Consider the following 23,920-nt stretch of genomic DNA (forward strand, 5'->3'; position numbering starts at 1 on the left):
TTTCGCTCTTTTTTTGCGCTCCTTTTTTTTGCGCTCCTCTTTTTTTTGCGAAAAATCACTATAATGGCGAGTGTCTCAAAACTATTCCCTCGTCAAACATATAGGATGGGCACGAAATTTTTTTTTCACTTTTTTTTCGGAAATCAGGGCAGCGACGACAAAAAAGTGCGACAAAAAATCACTATGATGGCACGTGGCTCAAAAGACTCAGAAAAGCCTAAAAATAGGATAGGGAAAAAAATTGCCCGTGAAATTTTTGGCCTAAAAACTGCCCGGGGGTCTCCAGACTCTTTTTTTTTCTGAGACCTACGCAGGCAAGGAAACACGAAACGGAATTTAGATTGATCTCAAGAACAAACCTAATATGAGAAGAACTCGGATTGGTGGTGGATATATGGTTGTGGTATATGGCAGCGGTGGTGGTATATGGTAGCGGTGGTGGTATATGGATACAGATTGGTGGTGGTATATGGATACGGATTGGTGGTGGTATATGGATATGGATTCAGAGCGGTGGCGGATAAGCAAAAGTGGTAGATGGGCGATGATGATGGTGCGGCGGCGGCGTGACAACTTATGACCAGAACTCGAAACTCTAAAAGACTAGACTCTAAGACCAGCAACTTAACACGACGATGCAACCGCAAATTCAACAAAGCAAAAACCCTAAAAAGATTATGCAAAGGCTCAGATTGGTTCGGATATGATGAACTAACCCTAATTTTTTTTTCTGGATTTTTCGTGGACTGTAGGTATGAAGAACAGACTCGGTCTAATCTACAAAAAACTGTAAAATCTCACCAAGCAACCTGGAAATCTGATACCACTTGATAGAGGCTAAGGTGTCCCGATGTTTCAATGAGATGGTGACTATCGTTTTCTGTGGGTGTCGACTTTGACGATCCGACTACGAACGTGCGAGACGTCGCGCCTTAGCAATTGCTAAACCAACTTCCGAGGGTTATTGACCATGCCGGAGCACGATCAACCTGACCACGAGGGTTTGTTTCCTGCGAGCAAACGAAGAACAAGCAAGAAACTGAGATTGCAATCGGGATATTGCGAATATAAGATGAAAGCTTTATTGATCAAGGTGGGGTTCTGTGACGCCTTGGTCTGGTCGTTGGACACAAACGAAGTACGCGAAGTTGCAGCTATGGTGAACTTTTAATCTAAACAAAACCCAAAGTCTAAACGACGCCCTACGGGCTGTATATATGGAGGAAGAGGGGGGAATTTCGTGGCCCTTGAGGGTGGGGTCCGAAACCAACCCTAACTCTTGTTTCCCCACACATACGGACTCTAAAAATAGCCTATACTTAAGTATTTCGAAATTACATGGGCCTGGCCCATTAATAAGGTGACACAGCACCTAGAATAGCCTATGGACGAATATTATGAAGTGGCATTGATAGAGGCAAAGGTGTCCCGTCTTTAGATGAGATGATGGATATCGCTTTGGTGGAAGTCGACTTTGACGATCCGACTACGAACGTGCGAGGACGTCGCGCCTTAGCAATCGCTAAACCAACTCCGAGAGGTTATTGACCACGCCGGAGCACGATCAACCTGACCACGAGGGTCTGTTTCCTGCGAGCAAACGAAGAACAAGCAAGAAACTAAGATTGCAATCTGGATATTGCGAATATAAGATGAAAGCTTTATTGATCAAGGTGGGGTTCTGTGACGCCTTTGTCTGGTCGTTGAACACAAACGAAGTACGCGAAGTTGCAGCTATGGCGAACTTTTAATCTAAACAAAACCCAAAGTCTAAATGATGCCCTAAGGGCTGTATATATGGAGGAAGAGGGGGGGAATTTCGTGGCCCTTGGTGGAGGGGTCCGAAATCAACCCTATCTCTTGTTTCCCCACACATACGGACTCTAAAAATAGCCTATACTTATGTATTTCGAAATTATATGGGCCTGGCCCAATAATAAGGTGACGCAGCACCTAAAATAGCTTCGGGACGAAATTTATGAAGTGGCATCTTGTATATTTCGTCCAAGGCTTCATGCACCCATTATGGTGGCTTCAAAGTCCTGAAATCATCACTTGTAACTCCGTTCTTGTTTCCCTTGCGCATGCCATCATCTCCATGCTTGTTCTTACTCCAATGTTCATCCTTCTCCAAGCTAGGCCCTTCATTTGTAAGCAAAACAAATGTATCCAATTTAGGCAGCATCATATTCTCATGAACATTAGAATCATTACCAAGAAACGAAAGTACCTGGTAATTTAGTTGGCGTGCATGAGCTCTAGTAATTGGTCCAGTATGTATAGCAGCAGGGGCTGTGGGTGTAACAATTGTATTGATGTCCTCATCAGGCATCTTGTATATTTCGTCCAAGGCTTCATGCACTCCTTATGGCGGCTTCAAAGTCCTGAAATCATCACTTGTAACTCCGTTCTTGATCCCCTTGCGCATGCCATCAACTCCATGCGTGTTCTTGCTCCAATGTTCATCCTTCTCCAAGCTAGGCCCTTCATTTGTAAGCAAAACAAATGTATCCAATTTAGGCAGCATCATAATCTCATGAACATTAGAATCATTACCAAGAAACGAAAGTACCTGGTAATTTAATTTGCGTGCGCGAGCTCTAGTAATTGGTCCAGTATATGTAACAGTAGGGGCTGTGGGTGTAACAATGGTATTGATGTCCTCATCTGGGAGGGATAGCATATTCGTTGTCGTGGATAGGTTCTCGAAAATGGCACACTTTATACCATGTCATAAAAGCGATGATGATGTTAATGTTGCTGACTTGTTCTTTCGTGAAATTATTTGCTTACATGGTGTGCCAAATACTATTGTTTCAGATCGTGATACTAAATTTCTTAGCCACTTTTGGAGATGTTTATGGGCTAAGTTGGGGACCAAACTGCTTTTTAGTACTACTTGTCAGCCCCAAACTGATGGACAAACTGAAGTAGTCAATAGAACATTGTCTACTATGCTTATGGCTGTTTTGAAGAATAACAAGAAAATGTGGGAAGAATGCTTGCCTCATATTGAATTTGCTTATAATCGTTCATTCCATTCTACTACTAAGATGTGCCCTTTTGAAATTGTGTATGGTTTCCTACCTCGTGCACCTATTGATTTGTTGCCTCTTCCATCTTTGGAGAAGGTTAATTTTGATGCTAAAGAACGTGCTGAATTGATTTTAAAAATGCATGAGTTAACTAAGGAAAACATTGAGCGTATGAATGCTAAATATAAACTTGCTGGAGATAAGGGTAGAAAACATGTTGTGTTTGCACCTGGAGATCTTGTTTGGTTACATTTGCGTAAGGATAGATTTCCTAATTTGCGCAAATCAAAGCTAATGCCACGTGTTGATGGTCCTTTTAAGGTGTTAGAGAAAATAAATGATAATGCATATAAACTTGAGCTGCCTGGAGATTTTGGGGTTAGTCCCACTTTTAACATTGCAAATTTGAAACCTTATTTGGGTGAGGACGATGAACTTTCGTCGAGGATGACTTCATTTCAAGAAGGGGAGGGTGATGAGGACATCAATACCATTGTTACACCCACAACCCCTGCTGCTATACATACTGGACCAATTACTAGAGCTCGCGCACGCCAATTGAATTATCAGGTACTTTCGTTTCTTAGTAACGATTCTAATGTTCATGAGAATATGATGCTGCCTAAATTGGATACATTTGTTTTGCTTACAAATGAAGGGCCTAGCTTGGACAAGAAAGATGAACCTTGGAGCAAGTTCAAGCATGGAGATGATGGCATACGCAAGGGGATCAAGAACGGAGTTGCAAGTGATGATTTCAGGACTTTGAAGCCACCATAAGGAGTGCATGAAGCCTTGGACGAAATATACAAGATGCCACTTCATAAATTTCATCCAGAGGCTATTTTAGGTGCTGCGTCACCTTATTATTGGGCTAGGCCCATGTATTTTCGAAATAATTCAGTATAGGCTGTTTTTAGCGTCCGTATGTGTGGGGAAACAAGAGTTAGGGTTGGTTTCGGACCCCTCCTCCAAGGGCCACGAAATCCCCCCCTCTTCCTCCATATAAACAGCCCTTAGGGCGTCGTTTATACTTTCAGTTTTGTTTAGATTAAAAGTTCGCCATAGCTGCAACTTCGCGTACTTCGTTTGTGTTCAACGACCAGACCATGGCGTCACAGAACCCCACCTTGATCAATAAAGCTTTCATCTTATATTCGCAATATCCAGATTGCAATCTCAGTTTCTTGCTTGTTCATCGTTTGCTTGCAGGAAACAGACCCTCGTGGTCAGGTTGATCGTGCTCCGGTGTGGTCAATAACCCTCAGAAGTTGGTTTGGAGATTGCTAAGGCGCGGCGTCTCGCACGTTCGTAGTGCGATCGTCAAGGTGAACTCCCACAGAAAACGATAGCAATCATCTCATCGAAACATCGGTACACCCTCGCCTATATTAATGAGACACAATGATATATCATCTGTGAGTCTCTAGTACATCATACGTTCGATGTCCTAAGACATGAGTTGTCGCAAGTACTCGAGATGGTGACAAACTTGCTTTGGGCCGACCAAACGCTACTCCATGGCTGGGTAGTTATAAAGGCAGGTTTCGGGCTTGTCCAGAACCATGCTGTGAGACATGGTCGAGCAAGCTGGAATTTAACCCTCCGGCTAGGAGAGATATACTTTGGCCCCCTTGTGTGATTCGACCAAGAAGCATGGCCATGTGACAAGGATTATTAGATAATTCGGTTTGTGGTTGTCATCACTGGAACGAGAAAGAGGTCAGGCTAACACAAGGATGACAGACTCGCCTTGAACCCGACAACATATATCGTGTCGCAAAGAGAACAGAAGTGTGACATGTTGTACAAGTTCGCCAACGGCTTCATTGTCTACTTGGTGGTTGGCACGCCTTGCAAAAGGCCGCTACCAGCCGAGTGGGCCGGAGGTGATCCGACTAGCGTCCAAGCTGACTTGAACCTAAGGGGTCGCGCGCTTAAGGGAAGGAACTTGTGAGGCCAGAACCGACTCCATGAGTCAGATGTGATCCTATTCTAACTCGGATCCAGGCTGAACATACACTCGTATAGCAAGGTCCTATACAAACGGTTTTTAACCCCATTTCGTGACGGCATTTTAAACCATCGCCAGGTGGTGTGGGCGATAGGGAGGTCCTTACCACACGACCCAAAAACCGTCGGGGATAGGGAGCCTTGATGCATATAGTTGTCCCTATAAAACTATTTCTGATATCTCGAATACCCCAAATGCTCCATCCTTGCTACTCGTTTGTGCTCGCATTGCCAGCAGTAGGTATTCTATGGTGCTACGTTTACGACACGCGACCCATCACAAACAGTTCACAATTATAGAATGTGTACGATAAGTAGACAATCACATACATTTACTTTTCCTCAACCGTATGCGATTCGATGTAAGAGTGCATACAGTTGTCAATATAAAATTGTATGCGAAGCTTGAATATATCCCACACGAGTCATCCATCGTACCCGCATCGAATGAAGACCTATCGCATATGTTCTTCTATGAGCAAACTTTTGCGATGCGCACGACATCATAAACAGTCCATAATTGTGAAGCATGTGTGATAAGGTGACTTTCGCAAACATTTAATAAGAAGGAACTGCATGCAATGTTGTTGTTAATCTCACAAGTATTTTCTTGGCTGATCGTGTGTGCAGTAGAGATTGATCGCACACATAGTGGATCTGAGAAACATGTCTGATCTCCACGTTTATCGCAGATGTTTTTCTTTCACAAACCATGTGCAGTGTAATCCCTATATTTTAAAATCATAGTTTATTTAATTTGAAAGTAGGCCATCACTTATTTCATATCGAACCATGTTTATTGCAAATATTGGTCAACCACAAATGCATAATTCGATGCATAGGTACATATACTGAAGAACTACAGAAGCACCACGTAAAGAATGGTGAACCATAGTTGTCCTAAGGATTGTAAAAAGAGAGGCGAAAGATATTCTGGTTGCTGGAGAAGGTGAAGCGGAATGCCCATATTGTGCCCTCCTCCATGTGTAATGCGTGCATGACTCTAGGCTAACCCTTTGTGATGGCTGCCCGCACATCCTTCACTGTCTTCACTAGGACTTCTCATGCTCATTGTAGTCTGGATGAAATACTTTAACCTTCATTGCATGTACACCAATCATTTACTTTGCGAGGTAATCTTGAGTAAACTGCTTTGGGAACCACTGCAAACGAAAAAGATTCAAACATTGTTGTCTAACAACTCATTATGGGCAGTAAAGACAGAAGGCTGCAGAGTTTGTAGTTACCATCCTACAGTTCACTCTTGTGTTGGATAGAGGGTAAACAAATAATTTTCTTTCCACCATTCATGTCTTTTTGCTAATAATCCTTATCAGTTTCCTCACTTAATGCTTGTTCACGAATATCTCATTGTCCCATACACAAAAAGGGTCGATGCGTGGATCTTTGCCAAGGGCATATGTACCTACAAGCAACAAGTCTATATTAGAAGTTAAAAAATGTCCAGGCCTAGATCTATATGGACTACATTATGGAACGATGGGGGGGGTACAAGCCGAGGGATGAAAATAACCTTGGCGGAAAATGCTGGCCACTCCTGTTGTTGTCCTGCATAAGTAGTGGAAGGCATGATAAGTACAACAACCTTAACATCAAACAAATATAACCAAGGTCAACAACATCATCTCCAAATGATAGCTTGAATATGTTGGTTTCAGCATGTTGTTAAAGCGGATATAAAATGGAAGCGAATGTTACCTACAACAGGCTTAACAACCACCAAATATAATTCAAACTAGTATTGTTGAAAATGAATAGAACGTAGCTCATGCTTAAACATCACACTGGATAAATGTGTAAAACTGAAATAAAGGGCATGTGTTAATTACACCAGGCATAACTGGAGCCAAATTTAGTAGTTCAAATTGGTATTGATGAAATTGAGCGGCATAGTTCCGACTTGCACAAAATGAACATCACGGTGTGAAATACTGAAATAAACAAGGCATAAATGGTTGGTACAACAACCAAATATAGCCATTGAAAACTGGACAAATTCTGACTGCAACCAACCTAAAAAGCAAATACAGATAAAGTAATGCATCTGCTTGAAAACTGGACAAATGCTCACTCCAAACAACCTAACAATTAAATACAGATAAACACTGCTTGAAAACTAGACAAATGCTCATTGCAACCAACCTGAAAAGCAAATACAAATAAAGTAATGCATCTGCTTGAAAACTGGACAAATGCTCACTTCAAACAACCTAACAACCAAATACAGATAAACAAGGCATCTTCTTGATAGCTGGACAAATGCTCACTGCAACCAACCTAACAATCAAATATAGCAAGGCATCCACTCACTATAAACAACCAAATATAGCCATTCGTGAAACTGAAGTAGACAATTCATAATTAAACATCACATAGCCCTATTAAACATTACATTTTTGCATAGCTGAAATAATTAAACATGGCACAGTTAAAACACCGCATGGCAAAAGCTACTAGAACAAAGGGTACGTGTTGGGTAGCTAGAAAAGGTAAGATTTGCTGATAGGGTGTTGCCTCACATGTCATGGATGGGATCCTTCCAGTTGGAAGAGCACAGACGCATGGTGCGCTCTCTGATGTCGCAGATGGGCTGTATCACCTTGGAAGAACCTTTGTGGGCGCCCTCCTCGTGGTCATGGTCGATGAGATCTGACTTGGAAATTGAGGATCCCAAGCAACCAGCATAGAACGTGTCCTTGAGAAGTGACAAAATGGGCTCGATGGCATACAAGGATTGCAAATCCTTGACCGCGTGCAGCGGAGATCAGCGACAAGGCCGTTGAAGATATCGACGGGTTGGGTGGACCACTTAACTTATGACATGGCCCGTGTGAAGTCGTTCCTGTCGACGAGCTTGATGCCGTAGCCAGCTTTCCTGAGATATAGTAATATGCTAGCCTGCTGACGTCAAGCCTTCGGCATGGCAACATAATCAATGTCCTCGCCGGCTTCCGCTACGAGGTGTTGCTCCGGGATCATAAGGTCAGGTCAAACGGAGGCCATCTCGCCAACGTCCGCCGGAGAGGCCATGCAAAACCTCTTTTCTGCCGAATGCTCGTCGGACTCCCAGAGATACGTGGTCGGGCTTGGGCTATAACTCTCTAGAACAAGGGATGTTGATCTGGCGGTGAGGGACACTGCAGGCCTCATCTCAAAACTTAGAGGGCGCCGATATGGGAATCGCTGGGTAACCTGAACTTTATTATCTAAGCTAGGAGGCACGAGCAAACCGGCAGGGGTTGGCGGTGGGGAGAGCTAGGGTTCGAGGGGGAGGGGCGGGTGGGGGACTGTGGAGGGGTGGTGGTGTTTGAGGATACGCCGCAACAACTGAAAATTTTACTAATGGTGGGTGGAGATGGTGGTGGAGAAGTGAGGGTGACGGTTCAAATGCCTCGGCTACTGGAAATTTACTGTAAGGTCGTTCGTGGAGGAGTGGGGGCGACGGTGGAAATACCGCGGCTACTAAAATTTGCGTAAAGGAATTGATGCGGGGCAGGAGCACCCAAGATCGCACATGGTCCAATGAGAATATGTGTGTATCACACATGGAAAAGTGGCAGAACCACCGATTTTTGCATCGCTCAAGGTGGGTAGTTTGTTTTTAGATTTCTAGCCAGCTGGTCTATCACACACGGTTCATCCTAATTTTCAGATGCAGACGTGGAATTCATCCTAAGTAAACTACCCACCTTTAGCTTGCGTAGGTGGTGATTTTACAGCGCACTAGCATCGCACATGGTTAAGCCAGTTCCACCCTTGGTCGCGCTTGCACGGTCATGGTGATTTTGCAGCGCACTTGCTTCGCACATGATTAAGCCACTACCTCCACCATTGCTCGTGCTTGTGTAGTCGTGGTGATTCACATCGCACTTGCACTGCACACAACTAAGCCACTAGCTACACCCTTGCTCGCGCATGCACAATCCTGGTGATTTCACAGTGCACTAGCATCGCACATGGTTAATTCACTACCTACACCCTTGCTTGCACGTGTGCACTCATGGTGATTTCACCCTACACTTGCATCGCACACGGTTAAGCCAGTACACCCGTGTCCGTTGAGCGTCATCCGAGTCATCGCAGCAAAAAACATGAGATACGGTCAGAAGACAGCCATACCAGCATGTGGCCCAAATATATATGAATGAAAAGGGTGGTGTGTGATGTTCAAAATTCCATTGCACAACTTTGACAACCCGGGCCCATGTTTGGGCACGTCGTCGAAGATCGATGAGAGGGGCCAGAAGTCAAGAACCACCTGGAAGTGGCCAAATATATGTAGGAATATAGGGTGTGATGTTTAAATACACAATGCACAACTTTGGTGGTGCCTGTCTCGCAAACTGGAAAACTCCCTTGGATATATCTATAATGACATAATGTCGTAGCTACCTAGTGTTGGGGAATGTGACGACGGTGGTGGTGAAACTATCCACAGAGCTTCGCCAAGCACAACGGACATGGACGGAGGAGGAACTAGAACTAGAGGGAGACGGGGCGCCACACATGGCTTGGGGATTGTGGTGTATCTTTCCCCTCTCCCTCCTCACATATATATAGGTGGAGGGGGCGGGAGGCACCCTAGGGCGCCCCTAAGGGGGGCTGGCGGCTTCCCTAGGCGCCTGCCCCCTCCTTTCCTTCCCGGCGCTTGGGGGGAAGGCAGGAGGGGAGGCGCCCCCTTTCCTTTTCCTGCATGTGGAAGAGAAGGAAAAAGGGGGCTAGCCCTCTCCCTTCCTTTCCTAGGGCTGCCTGCCATGAGGTGAGGCGTGCCGGCCCTATGTGGGCTTGTGTGCTCTCCCTCATTGGCCCGTTTGGCCCAATATGCCCCCTTGGCCTCCCGGAACCCCTTCTGGTGATCCGATAATACTCTCGTGCATTCCAAAACTCTTCCAGACACCAAATACTATCTTTCTATATATCAATGTTTACCTCCGAACCATTGTAGAGGTCCTCGTCATGTCTGTGATCTCATCCAGGACTACGAACAACATTCGGTCACTATTTAATATTACTCATATAACACTATATCGTCAATGAATGTTAAGCGTGCGGAACCTACATGTTGGGGATATAACTACAGGGTATGAACTTCCCAGGAGGGGCCGGGTCATACCACTGGCGACTTGGGAATGAAGATGGCGGGTCATGGCAAGCCTACTGACGGCCCAAGACCCGGAGGCGACTTGAGGCCCAAGAGGATGAACCGCTAGATGTATAACTTGTATTGTAAGGCAAGCTTAGTTGGTCACCGAGCCGGACACGTTGTGTATGAGCCGGCCGGGACTCTGCAAGCCGCCGAGCATCAACCTATGTATATAATGGGGTGACCCGGCAGTGGGTTAAGGACAAGAAACAAGAAGTCGAGAACTAGGTCAAGTGGTGTAGGGTAGAACCCTAAGTGGAGATCTTTCACGAATTGGAGGGGGAATCCCCAACAACAAGATGAACACAAGAGGGAAAACACTCAATTGACTAGATCCAATCACACATATGCTAGATCCAATCACACAAAGAGAGATACAATGATTCAAAGACAACAAAGGAAAGATACAAAGTACTAGTTCATCCCAATCCTATGAGGAATGAGGTCTTGGTGATCCTATGATGGGGATCTATCCACTAGGGATCTTCTCCATATGAGGTCTTGATCTATCCACTAGGGATCTTCTCCATAGGAGGTCTTGATCTCCAAGGGAGAGGTCTCTCTCTCTCTCTCAAGAGGAGGAGTGGTACAAGGAGCAAAGCTCACATAGATCATGTCATATCCTTTGCTGACCTTAACAAATGACCTAGGGATGAAATATATAGGTGGCTGCAGGTGAGGGACGAGTGGAGGGGCAAAAGGGGCATCTCCCAGCCAACTCGCAAGTAGGCCCGTGCGCACGGGCTAAGTCAGCCCCATGGGCACGGGGGTCCCATGGGCACGGGGTCTTTTCGGGCCCGTGCGCACGGGGTATCCAGAAACTCTCTGGAGGCCGTGCGCACGGGGTCCAAAAGGGCCGTGCGCATGAGATCCTCTGAACCGTGCTTCTTCTTCCATCTTCTCGCCTCCGTCTTCCTTGTGGTCTTCCCGTCCTTCTCCTTGGACTCGGCGAGCTTCCTTCTTTCGGGCGTTCTCCTCGTGGATGATGTAGTTGTGCTCTTCTGATTGGGTTCCTCCTCGAAGAACATGTAGCTCCGCTCACACCTATGCATGCACACGAGAGAGGGGTCAAGTAGTATACCATCCTCGAAGGGTACAACTGGACACGTGTAAAGGAGACGATTCACCTTTGTAAGCATGAAGTAGATGTCACACATGTCACTTGACGAAGTGGCTCTTGACATGGTGATGTCCATAGGATACTCCGCATCATCTCCTCCCCCTCGGGAAAGATCCGACCTCGGATCGTGATCGTCATCACCATGGAAACAGTTGTTGTGGACGGACTTGTAGTTGGACGGAATTGAAGACATGGCGCAATCCAAGTACTCCAAGGTGTCTCCGGAGTGGTATACATGCAAAAAGAGCAAGCACAAGCGACACTCGTAAATACAATGGTTAGCGCACACAAAGTGTCCATCAAATAAGCATAAGTCCTTGCGGCAAGATTGTTCGTGATAAAGCGCATGAAGCTTATCAAGATGATGTAAAATGACATGTAGAGCATTCATGGGAGGAAAAGCATTCATTGTGCACACAACTGTATTGTGAATATGATCAATGCAACCACGGTGCAAAATGATGTCATAGTGAGACGGTTTATCAATAACATGAATATGGTAATGGATGCTCAATATGAATGAGTTATCATGCAAGTTATGGTAGGCAATATGATCATGATGTATGAATATGCCATCAAGAAAGATCACAACAAATTTGCTAAGGAAATGCACAAGCTCATATATCATGGATGACATGGAAATAGGTGCAACAAGGCAATCATAATGTGAGTCAATCCATGCATAAGATGCAAATTTGTCATGTGTATGATATGTCCATCGAGCATGACATGGGTGAGCACAATCAACAAGTATGGAGGTGTTGGTGTACCAATGCTCGATGTCGTTGCATGAGTGGAGGTTCGAAGGTGCATCCAATAAGTCCGAGCGCTCCTCAACTTGAAGGTTCATGGGTTCCATCTCCAATGTCGGTCCTCCATCCAATAGATGTAACATGTAGACAAGAAGAAGGAAACAACAATGAAAGAGTGACCCATCTAGTATGCATATTTGAGGATGGCTCAAAGGGAAGGAGTTCACCTTTAGGAGATTCTAGCAAATGTTGGTGTTGCACATCATGTATGCCTTCACATGACCAAATTGTCTCATGATGGTATCGCCTTGTGAATCCTTCAACATGAAAGAACATGACAAACACTCAGAAAAACAAATGAGGTTAGCGGAGATGCAAAACCTATCATTCATGTGGTAAAATACCCAACAAGTGGATGCATCATGCTCATCATAAGAAAGGACAAGGGAGCATTTCATAGTATGGAGGCATATGATGATGCGAGGACAACCAAATACAATAGGCTCAATCAAGCAAGCATGCATCACAAGTAAAGTGTCCAAGTCTCCACGATCAATAAGCATAGATGCAACAATTGGAGGCAAGCGACAATGAACAAAATATATCATGTGAGAGGCATGAACATATACGTCATCAACCCAAGAAAGCAAGGAAAAATGGAACATGGGTGATGCGACAAAGCAAGCAATCATGGGAATCAAGGTAAGCAAGCTAGTATTGCGAAGATGCAACATACTAGAAAGAATCATGTCAAGTATGTCATGTGTGCAAATGGTGGGCATGAATAATGCACAAGACATATCACAAGCATGAAAGGAGGTGATAGAGGCGGGGTGTCCCGATCTTTCGATGAGATGATAACTATCGATTTGGTGGAGACGACTTTGACGATCCGACTACAAACGTGCACGATGTTGCGCCTTAGCAATCGCTAAACCAATCTCCTGAGGTTATTGACCACGCTGGAAGCACGGTCAACCTGACCAGGAAGGTCTATTCCTGCAAGCAATCGAAGAACAAGCAAGAATATGATAAAAGCAATCTGAATATTGCGAGTATATATGAAGTTTTGATAAAGATGGGGATCCGTAAGCGGTCTTGGTCTGGTCGTTGGACACAAACGAAGTACACGAAGTTGCAATGGCTAACTTTTAACTAAACAAATCCCAAGGAAAAGCTACTAGATGGATCTACTTATATAGGAGCAAGGGGTGGCGGCCAAGGAGGTGGGAGGACGTCCCAAGGCAGCCTAAAACTAAATCTAGGTCGTACAAGGCCAATGGGCCCAAGTGGAGGTGATGTAACACCTTTGGACTTGTAGTTTGACTCGGATTCTGCTGCAGCATCAGATTGTTTCGTCCACAACTCAACGCTCCGGACGAATTTGAAGGTGATTCCAATTGGGTTGGAAAGTGCACGAAATCTAGTTTCCAACAAAAAAAGAATCACCCAATTCGGAGTCCGTATGAAAAACTTGTGTGCGTTTTGAGTCAGGTGTGTCTGTGCAGTCCGAATCTGAATCCAGAACGTGAGAGACTTGGACTCTATCTTCTCTTGGGCCAAAAGTGACGTGAGAGAACTTTTTGGACAGCAAATAAACATCTCTTTCTTCCTTATCTTCATATGTGGATTGTACATGATAGAGGCAAAGGTGTCCCGTCTTTCGATGAGATGGTGGATTTCGCTTTGGTGGAAGTCGACTTTGACGATCCGACTACGAACGTGCGAGGACGTCGCGCCTTAGCAATCGCTAAACCAACTCCGAGAGGTTATTGACCACGCCGGAGCACGATCAACCTGACCACGAGGGTCTGTTTCCTGCGAGCAAACGAAGAACAAGCAAGAAACTAAGATTGCAATCTGGATATTGCGAATATAAGATGAAAGCTTTATTGATCAAGGTGGGGTTCTGAGACGCCTTTGTCTGGTCGTTGAACACAAACGAAGTACGCGAAGTTGCAGCTATGGCGAACTTTTAATCTAAACAAAACCCAAAGTCTAAACGATGCCCTAAGGGCTGTATATATGGAGGAAGAGGGGGGGAATTTCGTGGCCCTTGGTGGAGGGGTCCGAAATCAACCCTATCTCTTGTTTCCCCACACATACGGACTCTAAAAATAGCCTATACTTATGTATTTCGAAATTACATGGGCCTGGCCCAATAATAAGGTGACGCAGCACCTAAAATAGCCTCGGGACGAAATTTATGAAGTGGCATCTTGTATATTTCGTCCAAGGCTTCATGCACCCATTATGGTGGCTTCAAAGTCCTGAAATCATCACTTGTAACTCCGTTCTTGTTCCCCTTGCGCATGCCATCATCTTCATGCTTGTTCTTGCTCCAATGTTCATCCTTCTCCAAGCTAGGCCATTCATTTGTAAGCAAAACAAATGTATCCAATTTAGGCAGCATCATATTCTCATGAACATTAGAATCATTACCAAGAAACGAAAGTACCTGGTAATTTAGTTGGCGTGCACGAGCTCTAGTAATTGGTCCAGTATGTATAGCAGCAGGGGTTGTGGGTGTAACAATTGTATTGATGTCCTCATCATCCTCCCCTTCTTGAAATGAAGTCGTCCTCGACGGAAGTTCATCTTCCTCACCCAAATAAGGCTTCAAATCTGCAATGTTAAAAGTGGGACTAACCCCAAAATCTGCAGGCAGCTCAAGTTTATATGCATTATCATTTATTTTCTCTAACACCTTAAAGGGACCATCAGCACGTGGCATTAACTTTGATTTGCGCAAATCAGGAAATCTATCCTTACGCAAATGTAACCAAACAAGATCTCCAGGTGCAAACACAACATGTTTTCTACCCTTATCTCCAGCAAGTTTATATTTAGCATTCATGCGCTCAATGTTTTCCTTAGTTAACTCATGCATTTTTAAAATCAATTCAGCACGTTGTTTAGCATCAAAATTAACCTTCTCCGAAGATGGAAGAGGCAACAAATCAATAGGTCCACGAGGTAGGAAACCATACACAACTTCAAAAGGGCACATCTTAGTAGTAGAATGCAATGAACGATTATAAGCAAATTCAATATGAGGCAAGCATTCCTCCCACATTTTCTTATTATTCTTCAAAACAGCCCTAAGCATAGTAGACAACGTTCTATTGACTACTTCAGTTTGTCCATCAGTTTGGGGGTGACAAGTAGTACTAAAAAGCAGTTTAGTCCCCAACTTAGCCCATAAACATCTCCAAAAGTGGCTAAGAAATTTAGTATCACGATCTGAAACAATAGTATTTGGCACACCATGCAAGCGAATAATTTCACGAAAGAACAAATCAGCAACATTAACAGCATCATCGCTTTTATGACATGGTATAATGATAGAGGCGAGGGTCCCGATCTTTCGATGAGATGATAACTATCGATTTGGTGGAGACGACATTGACGATCCGACTACAAACGTGCACGACGTTGCGCCTTAGCAATCGCTAAACCAATCTCCTGAGGTTACTTACAATGCTGGAAGCACGGTCAGCCTGACCACGAAGGTCTATTCCTGCAAGCAATCGAAGAACGAGCAAGAATATGATAAAGCAATCTGAATATTGCAAATATATATGAAGTATTGATAATGGTGGGGATCCGAAAGCGGTCTTGGTCTGGTCGTTGGACACAAACGAAGTACACGAAGTTGCAATGGCTAACTTTTAACTAAACAAATCCCAAGGAAAAGCTACTAGATGGATCTACTTATATAGGAGCAAGGGGTGGCGGCCAAGGAGGTGGGAGGACGTCCCAAGGCAGCCTAAAACTAAATCTAGGTCGTACAAGGCCAATGGGCCCAAGTGGAGGTGATGTAACACCTTTGGACTTGTAGTTTGACTCGGATTCTGCTGCAGCATCAGATTGTTTCGTCCACAACTCAACGCTCCGGACGAATTTGAAGGTGATTCCAATTGGGTTGGAAAGTGCACGAAATCTAGTTTCCAACAAAAAAAAATCACCCAATTCGGAGTCTGTATGAAAAACTTGTGTGCGTTTTGAGTCAGGTGTGTCTGTGCAGTCCGAATCTGAATCCAGAACGTGAGAGACTTGGACTCTATCTTCTCTTGGGCCAAAAGTGACGTGAGAGAACTTTTTGGACAGCAAATAAACATCTCTTTCTTCCTTATCTTCATATGTGGATTGTACAAATGTCCCATACACCTGCAATTAGACAAAACACAAAAGTGTGTGAAGTATTTTTGTTCTGGATAACATAAATAGATTATTGAATAGTTTGCACTAGAAATCACCTGACAAATATGCATATATGCAATATTTTTGGTCATATCCAAGGTAGTCATGTCCTCATCATCCTCCCCTTCTTGAAAATAAAGCCGTCCTCGGCGTTGCTTAATCTGAAATGTGGCTAACAAAGGAGACAAGGTGTACATGTTGTATATGTATATGTCATCCATTTTTACTTCCCTTGATTTTTGCATATATGACACATGAATAGATGAGTAACTTGCACAGTTCATAAAATCTAAAGCCAAAAAATTAGCACAAGAAGTAGAAGGCATGAAAATATTGCAACTCAGTTTGCACATATAAGTGAAGTTCTTATTCATTTCAAAAGATTGACAATGTTCATCATTAAACCATCCCAACATTGGTGAATAAACCTTACTTGCATCAAATTTACATGCTACAACATGCTTAAATAAGCAAACATGCAATAAGTCATTCAACACAGAATCAACACCAAGATTAGAGGTCATATCAAAATGATTAAACATTGGTTCTTTTGCATCAATAGTTAATTCAATGGGTGCACTCAAAATTGTTGGTATTTCAGTTGTTTGATCACATGGCAAAGTCAAATTATCAACGTAGTCCTCTAAAATAGGTGGTGTGATCAAAGTAGTGGGTAGCTCATCAGATGGTGCATTCAAATTGACAAGGCATTCTTCATTCTCATGTAGAGATGGAAGATCAGTACCTTTGTCATTACCTCTTATGATCAACTCAGATGATGTAGCCACTCTCGGGGGCGATGTGTCACATGGTGGAGGTGATGTAGTCCTGACAACAATGGATGTGGTTGTCATAGTATGCCGAGTAGTTGAAGGAACAATCATATCAACTCTTGGAATGTGCACCGTGCGCTTGTTCTCCTCGTGGCCAACACGTCGTTTTATTTCCTGTTCAGCTTTGCAAGCAAGATGAAACAAATGGTCCATAGGATAACACTCTTCATGAATTAGTATCTCTTGAATATCACGGTTTAATCCTCCCCAAAATCTATCCATAAAATCATCTTCACTTTCTTCTAAAGAGGAATGCAACAAGGTAGTTTGTAAATCATCATAATATTTTGTTACAGTTTCACTACCTTGTTTTAAGTGTTGCAACTTCTTAATCATGTCACGAGTATAATAAGCAGGGATGAAAGTATGTCGCATGGCAAGTTTCAAATCATCCCAAGTAGTATGTATATAATCAGGGTGTAACCGACAATATTCACTCCACCAAACCAAAGCATAACCAGTGAAAGAACCAACCGCAACCTTAACCTTTTTATGTTCATCAAAATTATGGGAAGCAAATATATTTTTTATGTCGAACTCCCATTCAATATATAAAGCAGGTTTAAAACGGCCATTAAATGGTGGTATAGATACATTAACCTGATCATGTGCATTTGGATGTTTGTGAACCTCTCGTGACAGTTGTGGTATTTGCAAAGGTGGTGGCACGTCTCCCGCGATCGACAAAGCCCATGAATTGACTCTGGATCCTGTCATGATTAGTAGAACAAGAAACAAAACCCAAAAATAATGTTCCTATAACTACTAGGATGTGGTGGTAAAACGCTCACAGTAAAGCAAATATCAATGTCTTACAAGTTCTTACCATGCAGCAGGCGGTGATTGGCAACCAGCGGTGTCAAGTAACTCCGAATATTGAGTAAAGCGATTGCCAGGGGAGCGTACGTATACATGGTGTAGAAATATGTGGAGCTGGGTTGGCTATATATGGTAGCAAAAGATTAGCAATAATCAATTCAAAGATGCAATGTTGAATAAACGCTCAACGACGGTACTGTGCTGGTCCTAGGCTAGACCGGACTAGAAACGCGAGCCTAGAACACTAATGAGGTCACGGCGTAGCACAACTAGCATCAATGAAGGATACTAAGTAGCTCTTGACAGCAAGATATAAGTTAAGATAATGATGAAAAACAACTGCCAAGCAGGATATACAACAACTCTCTCTCCAACTTTCCTCTTAAAAAGTTTGAGCCAATTTTCTGGTAAATTCTTGCAAAGAATGCTAACTCAAGCTTTTCAATGCAATGGCGGCCAAGGAGGTGGGAGGATGTCCCAAGGCAGCCTAAAACTAAATCTAGGTCGTACAAGGCCAATGGGCCCAAGTGGAGGTGATGTAACACCTTTGGACTTCTAGTTTGATTCGGATTCTGCTGCAGCATCAGATTGTTTCGTCCACAACTCAACGCTCCGGACGAATTTGAAGGTGATTCCAATTGGGTTGGAAAGTGCACGAAATCTAGTTTCCAACAAAAAAAGAATCACCCAATTCGGAGTTGATATGAGGAGTCAAAGAATTCTAAAATTGGCCTGAAAAATTGGAACAAGTTGTGCTCACGAACTTCGGAGGGCAAAAAGACCTATTTAGAAGCCGATTTTGAGGTGTTAAATATTGAACTAGCTTCTGCAACTATTTAGATGCGTCTCGTCGCTATCTTCAATTTGAGTACTCACGGAGCCAAAACTGACTTCGTATGAGGAATATACACCTGTTTTACTGAACAGTGCGCAAAACAGATTCCAATCCGAATTCAGGTACGAGATTGATTCTAGATAGATCCAATTTTTTTTCTTCTCTCTTTTTTTCCTCACGCCTTTTTTTCCTTTTTCTTCTCCCTCTTTTTCTTTTTTTTTCTTTCCTTTTTTCTCTCTCTTTTTTTTATCTTCTTTTTCTCCCTCTTTCCAAGACAAACTAGATAAGATGCAGATTCGATCAGGCGAAGATGCGAGTGACCTCAACTATGATTATGACAATAAACAGTGCGTAACACATGGTGGAAATTGGTGGATGGGATGGTGGACAGCAGATGGGATAATGATGCAGCGGCTGCGTGACTAATGTGAACAGAACTCGAAACTCTAAAGGAACTAGACACTAAGACCAGCAACTAACACGACGATGCAACCGATAATTCAACTATGCAAGCAATGAATAGAAAATTGCAAAGGCTCAGACTGACTTGGATAAATGATGAACATATCTACCTTTTTTATGGCTTTTTCATGGACTGTAGGTATGAATGACAGATGCGATCTAAACTATGAAAAACTGTAAAATCTCACCGAGCAACCTGAAAACTGATACCACTTGATAGAGGCGGGGTGTCCCGATCTTTTGATGAGATGATAACTATCGATTTGGTGGAGACGACTTTGACGATCCGACTACAAACGTGCACGATGTTGCGCCTTAGCAATCGCTAAACCAATCTCCTGAGGTTATTGACCACGCCGGAAGCACGGTCAACCTGACCAGGAAGGACTATTCCTGCAAGCAATCGAAGAACAAACAAGAATATGATAAAAGCAATCTGAATATTGCGAGTATATATGAAGTTTTGATAAAGATGGGGATCCGTAAGCGGTCTTGGTCTGGTCGTTGGACACAAATGAAGTACACGAAGTTGCAATGGCTAACTTTTAACTAAACAAATCCCAAGGAAAAGCTACTAGATGGATCTACTTATATAGGAGCAAGGGGTGGCGGCCAAGGAGGTGGGAGGACGTCCCAAGGCAGCCTAAAACTAAATCTAGGTCGTACAAGGCCAATGGGCCCAAGTGGAGGTGATGTAACACCTTTGGACTTGTAGTTTGACTCGGATTCTGCTGCAGCATCAGATTGTTTCGTCCACAACTCAACGCTCCGGACGAATTTGAAGGTGATTCCAATTGGGTTGGAAAGGGCACGAAATCTAGTTTCCAACAAAAAAAGAATCACCCAATTCGAAGTCCGTATGAAAAACTTGTGTGCGTTTTAAGTCAGGTATGTCTGTGCAGTCCGAATCTGAATCCAGAACGTGAGAGACTTGGACTCTATCTTCTCTTGGGCCAAAAGTGACGTGAGAGAACTTTTTGGACAGCAAATAAACATCTCTTTCTTCCTTATCTTCATATGTGGATTGTACAAATGTCCCATACACCTGCAATTAGACAAAACACAAAAGTGTGTGAAGTATTTTTGTTCTGGATAACATAAATAGATTATTGAATAGTTTGCACTAGAAATCACCTGACAAATATGCATATATGCAATATTTTTGGTCATATCCAAGGTAGTCATGTCCTCATCAGGAGGATATGAGCAAAATAGCATCAATACCATGAGGCACATGATAAACATGGCAATAGCAACAAGAATCTCCACCAAGCGTGCAAATACACATAGGAGTAACATAATTGTGAATCATGGGTAGATGCAAGTAAGGGTCACAATTGCATGGCGAAGGCATAGAAGCAAGCATAGCATGCAAAGTGAACACGGCAAAATGAGCAAGAAGCGAGAAGCGGTATATAGCCCATAGCCGTGTGAGAGCCAAGTGAAAGAGATGCGCGTAGTCGTTGCACGAAGAGAGTGGTGGAAAGGATAGTTCATGGGATACCAAGTCATCTTTGCTCTCAAGAGCTCGTTTCGTGAACTCTTGGGATTGAGAGGTTGACGAGTATACGTGAGTACCTACACAAAACGAAGACAAAGGGAAAATTGTGTGTGCGTGGTAGATGTACACATCATCCATCATGATGCGCACGTGCTTGTGTTGGTTAGCACAAAATAGACAATGCTCAAATAAATGAGATGCGTGATATAGAAACATGTCATCCATCATGATAGGTTTGTTGTTATGTATAGCATAATGGAGACTTAAATTGTGCAATGCATCATGATATATATGTAGAGCATTGTTATTCATGGAATGCATATGGTGCAAGCAATTATGAGAATCATGCAAAGTATGGAATGCATCAAAATCTCCTAATATGTATGAGGAAACTATGGGGGTCTCCTCATGAGCATTAATGGAAACATCACATGGAGAATATTGACAACATTCAAAACAATGCATATTTGGAGCAATGTGATCATGGCATGGCATAGTAGATGAATTGCGCAAATCGTGTAAAGGAAGCATGGCAATATCATCACATGAAAAACAAAAGCCAATGACCATCATCTCGTCATCTATGCCATAAGTGCAAATGGGATTGATTTTAATGGGGCATGCATAGTTACTATGTTGAGATTGAAGAGATGCAATATGGGAGATCTCACTCATAGCATATGACAAGGTTAATGGATTGTCAAACATGATGTGACCAAAAGAATTTTCACATGATATCCTATGGAACATAGCATCACAACTAGGCAATTCAACATGTTCATCATCATATTTATCATAAATAGGTAAGTCATGACATGAGGAAGTCGCACTAGCATGAAGCATGGGTATAGGTGTCTCAACATCATGCAAGCAATCATTCATAAAATAGTCCACTAGTGGGACAAGAGAAGCACCATCACCTATGTTACCTTTGGAGCATCGCTCATGTGTTGTAGGTGAGGTGTCGAAGATCGAGTCGTGGTCATCTTCATCTTAATGGAACCATGTGGGGGTGCATCATCGTCCACCATGGCCATCATTGTCTCCATTGGAGGTATGGACTCATCGAGGGTAGGCATGTCGTTATGTAGGAGACCTAGCACCAAAGAAGAAAACACACTAGGAGTAGAGGTTAAGTTGTTAGAAATCAAAGTGGCCTGACATGCCGTGTCAACTACCTCACTCAAGTGTTGTGGCTCACTCACTCCCTCTCGGATGCTCTCACTCATATGGTTGGTGGAGTCACTCAAATGGCTCTCAACCTCACATAGGATGTGTGGCATGCTCTCAAGTGTGGGGCTAGTGGTGGTCACACTCATCCTCTCATAGGAAATGCTCTCAATGTCACGTGTGGTGGAGTCACTCATGTCACTCATGATAGAGGCAAAGGTGTCCCGTCTTTCGATGAGATGATGGATATCGCTTTGGTGGCAGTCGACTTTGACGATCCGACTACGAACGTGCGAGGATGTCGCGCCTTAGCAATCGCTAAACCAACTCCGAGAGGTTATTGACCACGCCGGAGCACGATCAACCTGACCACGAGGGTCTGTTTCCTGCGAGCAAACGAAGAACAAGCAAGAAACTGAGATTGCAATCTGGATATTGCGAATATAAGATGAAAGCTTTATTGATCAAGGTGGGGTTCTGTGACGCCTTTGTCTGGTCGTTGAACACAAACGAAGTACGCGAAGTTGCAGCTATGGCGAACTTTTAATCTAAACAAAACCCAAAGTCTAAACGATGCGCTAAGGGCTGTATATATGGAGGAAGAGGGGGGAATTTCGTGGCCCTTGGTGGAGGGGTCCGAAATCAACCCTATCTCTTGTTTCCCCACACATACGGACTCTAAAAATAGCCTATACTTATGTATTTCGAAATTACATGGGCCTGGCCCAATAATAAGGTGACGCAGCACCTAAAATAGCCTCGGGACGAAATTTATGAAGTGGCATCTTGTATATTTCGTCCAAGGCTTCAAGCACCCATTATGGTGGCTTCAAAGTCCTGAAATCATCACTTGTAACTCCGTTCTTGTTCCCCTTGCGCATGCCATCATCTTCATGCTTGTTCTTGCTCCAATGTTCATCCTTCTCCAAGCTAGGCCCTTCATTTGTAAGCAAAACAAATGTATCCAATTTAGGCAGCATCATATTCTCATGAACATTAGAATCATTACCAAGAAACGAAAGTACCTGGTAATTTAGTTGGCGTGCACGAGCTCTACTAATTGGTCCAGTATGTATAGCAGCAGGGGCTGTGGGTGTAACAATTGTATTGATGTCCACAGAGGTGCAGCAATGGTGCTGAAATCTCTCACAAAACGCCTATAGAATCCAGCGAGGCCAAGAAAACTCCTCACTTGTGTGACCGTTTTGGGCTGCGGCCAACTCTCAATAGCTTCAATCTTGGCTTTATCAACTTCAATTCCCTGTGGAGTAACAACATAGCCAAGAAAAGATACTCGGTCGGTGCAAAAGGTGCACTTCCCAAGGTTACCAAACAAACGTGCATCACGTAGAGCAATAAAACCAGCACGTAAATGTTCCAAATGTTCTTCCAAAGATCTGCTATAAATCTATATGTCATCAAAGTAAACTACCACAAATCGTCCAATGAAAGCACGTAAAACTTCGTTCATTAATCTCATGAAAGTACTAGGTGCATTAGTTAACCCAGAAGGCATGACTAACCACTCATATAATCCAAACTTAGTTTTAAATGCTGTTTTCCATTCATCTCCCAATTTCATACGAATTTGATGGTAGCCACTACGCAAATCAACTTTGGAGAATATTGTAGAGCCACTCAATTCATCAAGCATATCATCTAGCCTAGGAATAGGATGACGATAACGAATAGTAATATTATTAATGCCTCTACAATCAACACACATACGTGATGTACCATCCTTTTTCGGCACTAGAATAATAGGAACAGCACAAGGACTAAGGGATTCGGTTATATAACCTTTGTCGAGAAGCTCTTGTACTTGACACATAATCTCCTTCGTCTCCTCTGGATTGGTACGGTATGGTGCACGGTTGGGTAGCGAAGCACCAGGAATTAAGTCAATTTGATGCTCAATCCCTCGAATAGGTGGTAATCCCGGTGGCACGTCTTGTGGAAAAACGTCAGCGAACACCTGCAAAATGTTAGTGACAGCAGGGGGCAAAGAGGAAG

Source organism: Triticum dicoccoides, chromosome 1A (genome assembly GCF_002162155.2).
Source record: "Triticum dicoccoides isolate Atlit2015 ecotype Zavitan chromosome 1A, WEW_v2.0, whole genome shotgun sequence".
Taxonomy (NCBI): domain Eukaryota; kingdom Viridiplantae; phylum Streptophyta; class Magnoliopsida; order Poales; family Poaceae; genus Triticum; species Triticum dicoccoides.